Raw genomic sequence first — 5,092 nt, forward strand, 5'->3', positions numbered from 1 at the left:
AGATGGTGCCTCCCTCCGGCTGGGCCTCCTACCTATCGCAAGGAGCAGAGCTGGAAGTGAGTCCAGAGGTGAAGACACTGAGGCCCAGTGACAGGACAGCAAGTCAAGGGTAGAGCAGGCTTGAGTGTGCATTCCCGCGTGACCTCGTGATCTGCCATCCTTGCAGGCTCCTGAGGCACCACAGCTGTGATGTTAGGGCCGTGCCTCACACGTGGTGTTTCCCAGTTAAGCTTGGTACCATGTCCAGGCACTGTGGGAAGCATGTGGAACCATGTCCTCATTGAATCCTCACGACAATATTCCGAGTAGGTATTGGCATTGCCATTTCTAGAAGGAAAAGCCGAGCGTCAGAGAAGGTAAGTGATGTGCCGTGTTGCCCCCTGGGCAAGGGGAGCTCCAGACCCTGCCGCCGCAGCCCCTGCTCCTAACTCTGCTCTCAACTCTCCAAGGAAGGTGGCATTGGCCCTTCCCAAGCCTGCAGGAACGGAGACTCGCTGAGCTTGTCTCAGCGAGCGTGACGTTTCCAGAGCTTAGAAGTTTCTACAAAGCAGGGCACATTGCCAGATGCCAAGCTTGGATGCTGGAGAAGCTCCTAAAGGTGCCAGGTAACAAGGTAGATGGGAGGTACCCAGCATTGTCCTTTCCTTCTTCCACAGCCAGAGTTACTGAAAGTTTTCTATAGGCCAGGCACTGAGCCACACGTGGGGCCAGCAGGCTGCACCCTCACATGCACCCCAAGTCCTGTGCACAGCACTCTCCCTGTAGGGGTGCCTTTCTCAAACCCAGGACTGAACACAAATGCTTCTTCCTCTGTAAATCTTCCCTCATCGTTCCACCAGGAGGACCTCAGCCCTGATTCTGACCTATCCTGGTCTGGATGCACCTAGGGATAGGGGATTATGTTAAGTCTCCCTGGAGATTCTATTGAGCAGACAGAGCTGAAAACTGGTTCTCTAGCCCAAAGCAACCTACCTCTTTTTCTTCCAGGCGTTTGTGTCCTTGTTTCCTTCCCTTACCACACCACAAGCTCTTTCCTTGAGTTTCAAACCCCAACTCTGCCATCTGCTTGCTCTGTGATCTTGGGCAAGTTAATAACCTCAACATCTTTATCTATTGAATGTGACTCACAATTGAGGATGATAACAATTCCCACTACAGTTTATCAAATCTCGCACCAGCATTGTATGTACCATCAAGAATTTTAAATGCTGCCAAATAAACTGTCAGGCCATTGATTGTAAGATGCAGCTTGATTTCGGAGATGTTGAAATGTGAGGGAAAAAGCTGTGACTTGGAATCAATGAAACACAGTGTCTCATGGAGTTGTGAAGATGGAAGGAATTGATATGCATGAAGTGCTTGGCACGGTGCCTGGAAATGGTGTGGGCTCAGTACTTGTCGCCTGTTATCCCCCTCCACGTTTTCATTCCTCAGTAAATGATTTAATGGCTTTTCCCAGCCATTCTTTCTGTATCAGCTCTTCCAAAAGGTTCGAGGCTTATCCAGGCTGGTCAACTGTCTTCCCCAGGAGGGAGACTTGCATAAGGCTGACATGTGCAGTCCTGAGGTGCCAGGGCTGTGGCTCGTGTGCAGAGGAGTTTCTGGCCCAACGCCCTTCGAAGTGTGCAGTCCTCCTCCATGGAGCATGGCCAGGAGCCTCCCTTCCTCTCCCCAGGAGTCAGTGTCTCAGCTCCAGCCACAGTGCAGTCTACTGGCAGCCCCACTCTCTACCCTAAAGCCCACCCCACATCTCCCACTGTCCCCTGTTTGAAGAGAGAAGGGCACTGGGAGGCCAGGCTCCTGGCTTTGGGCAAGGCCTGCCTTGTGTGAGCCTCAGGTTCTTGGTTATTAAAGTAAGGCTCTAATCCCTCCTCCAGCCAGTTATGACAGATCAGTCGAGATGGGGATGCTGGGAAATGCTTCCCAGAGGAGTGTGCCAAGCAGACAAGTAGGGTCATGGGTAGGATTGCCAGGTTTGGCAAATAAAAGTACAGGACACCCAGTTAAATTTGAATTTCAGAAGATCACTTTTTTTTTTTTTTTTTAAAGATGACTGGTAAGGGGATCTTAACCCTTGACTTGGTGTCGTCAGCACCACGCTCTCCCAAGTGAGCAACCGGTCATCCCTATATAGGATCCGAACCCGCGGCCTTGGTGTTATCAACACCGCACTCTCCTGAGTGAGCCACGGGCCGGTCCTAGAAGATCACTTTTTACTACAAGTATGTCGTATGCAATATCTGGGACATACTTATACTAAACAATGATTTCTTGTTTACCTAAAATTTATATTTAACTAGGTGTCCTGTATTTTATCTGGCAACCTTACTGAGGCATGGGCCATGGCCAGTATTTCTGAGTCCTTTCCCTTCCCTGTCTATTGAGCCCATACATCAGCAATCCCACTCTCTCTGGTATTTAATACTCACATTTAAGGTTCCTGAAATTTTTATTTTCAGTCATTCAGTCAACAAATACTATCACTGCTTACTTTGTACAAGATTCCCTTGTTCATTGTAGGGAGTAAAATGATTAATAATAAGCTTTTGTTAAGGGCTTATTAATGTGCTAGGCCTCATTCTCAGTATTTTGTATATATTAACTCAATACTCACAAAAAATCATTGTTAGGTACTATTATTAACTCCATTTTACCGATAAGGCAATTGACGTACAGAAAAGTTAATTAATTTGCTTGAAGACACACAGCTAGGGAGTGGTGGAGCTAGGATTCAGACTTGGGCAGCTTAGTTCCAAATGACCAATGTGATGTGGCCCCTATTTACAAGGGATTCTCAATCGCATAGTGGAGGGAGGCCCCAAAAGGTAATTAACACCACAAGTCATCTGTGCTTGCTACTCAAAATAAGCTTCACTGACCAGCTGCGGTGGTATCCCTGGGATGAGGTTAGAAATGCAGAATCGCAAGCCCTGCCCTAGAATTAATAAAATCCCCAGGTGGGTCCTAGGCACTTTGATTTGAGAATCACTGCTTCAGACACGTAGAGTGTGATGTCTATTCAATCATTCAACAAACGACTTGAGCACATTCTACATGCCAGACTCTGTTCTAGGCGTTACACTGTTATAGTAACTTTTTTAAAAGATGGGAAATCCAGCCTGGCTGGTTAGCTCAGTTGGTTAGAGCACTGCTGTGTAACACCAAGATATAAAGGGTTCGGATCCCAGCACGGGCCAGCCACCAAAAAAATAAAACTAAGTAAAAAAAATTTATTTTTAAAGATGGGAAATCCTCACCTGTGCTTTAAAATGTCTCATCCTTAATTCTTCATGAGGGTAGAATGCAGCATTTCCCAAAGATTATTCTTTGAAACACTCATGTCAATTGAGATGATCAAACACATTCTGTGGTCAAAAACATTCTGGGGAACCTGGATAGTGGACTCACAAATCACATAAATCACATTAACACAGTAAGCACTCTGAAAAGTCCTGCACTAAATAAACTTGTTTTACTTTATATAACCCATCTTTTTTCTTCTTAAAAAAAAATCATGGGAATTTTCCCTACCACCCTTATCCAGAGGAACACACTCTGGCATAGTGTGTGACAGTTTACACAGAGGGTTACATTGGGAGGTTTACATTTTACAGATGAAGATATCAAGGCTCGGAGAAATTAGTAATAATGACTTGCTTCAGTAACTCGACTGATTGAGGCCACAGTGGAACTCAAGCCTTTGAGGTCAAGTCTGGCACTATTTCTTTGACACTGAATTGCTCAACCAGGTCCCTTAATCATGGGCACCAGTTGGAGGGCATTTGGTTGTATGTCACAGAAGGCTTAAGCAGGAAAGGGGATTTATGGGCTCATGCAGGTGGAAGTCCAGAGGTGAAGCCTGCAGCATGTTTGGTTTGATTTGACAGCTCATTAGGGCCATCAAGATCTCCTTTTTTCTACTCAGCCTTCTAGTGTCAGCTTCACCCTGAGGCTGGCTCTCCTCGTGGCTGTAGTTGGCCAACTGCTTCTGGGACCACCTCCTGCTCTCAAGGTGTCCGGGGCAGCTCTTATAAGAGTAAGATTTTTTTTTTGGTTTTTTTGGGGATTTTTTTAGCCCAGTCTTTAACTTTCTTTTTAAGAGTAATTCATTCATTTATTCATTTATTTATTTTTAATAAAAGATGACCAGTAAGGGGATCTTAACCCTTGACTTCGTGTTTTCAGCACCACGCTCTCCCAAGTGAGCTACGTGCCGGCCCTTATTCATTTACTTTTTAAGAAAATGTAATTTTATTAATATTATATTTTACATTCTAGGATGTTGTCGTGGAGCAGTTGGGAGGGAGGAGCAGAGGGGAAGGGGAAGGAAATGGGATGGAAGAAGAAGGAAGGAGGAGGGGCGGGATTGAGGCCTGTGGCACCCCCCTCATTCCCACAGGGGAGACTGGGGGGCTTTCAGCAGTGGCTTGGTTATTGCTGGGCTGGGTGCAGATGTCAGGGGGGTGTGGCAAAAGCCCTCACCCCCCACCATCCCAGCTTGGGAACCCGAAGCCCTTCTTGCTGTGGCTTGGTGGTCATCACTGAGCTGGTTGCCTGTGTCAAGGGGGCATGGCCAAGGCCTGAGGCCCCCACCACCCTAGCTCAGGAGAGCCCAGGGCACTTCCTGCAACGGCTTGGTGGTCATTACTGGGCTGGCTACACGTGTCGGGAAGGGGGTGGTGATGGAGTTTGGATGTATTATCCTCCCAGAATTCATGGAAATCTGATCCTCAGTGTGGCAGTTTGAGTCATGGGGGCAGATCCCTCATGAATGGAATAATGCTGTTTCTGTGGGAGGGGGCCTGAGTGAGATCTTGCTCTATTAGTTCCCATGAGAGATGATTGTTTAAAAGACCCTGGAACCTCCTCTCTCTCTCTCTCTCTCGCTTCTTCTCACCATGTGATCTGCTTGTACCTGCCACTTTCTACCATGAGTAGAAGCAGCCTGAGGCCTGTGCCAGATGCAGCTGTCCCAGAATCATAAGCCAAATAAACCTCTTTTCCTTATAAATTACCCAGTCTCAGGTAATTCTGTTATAGCAACACAAAACAGACTAATACAGGGGGCATGGTCAAGGCCTGAGGCTCCCCA

This window comes from Galeopterus variegatus, unplaced genomic scaffold (assembly GCF_000696425.1).
Source record: "Galeopterus variegatus unplaced genomic scaffold, G_variegatus-3.0.2 Scaffold15063, whole genome shotgun sequence".
In the NCBI taxonomy this organism is placed as follows: domain Eukaryota; kingdom Metazoa; phylum Chordata; class Mammalia; order Dermoptera; family Cynocephalidae; genus Galeopterus; species Galeopterus variegatus.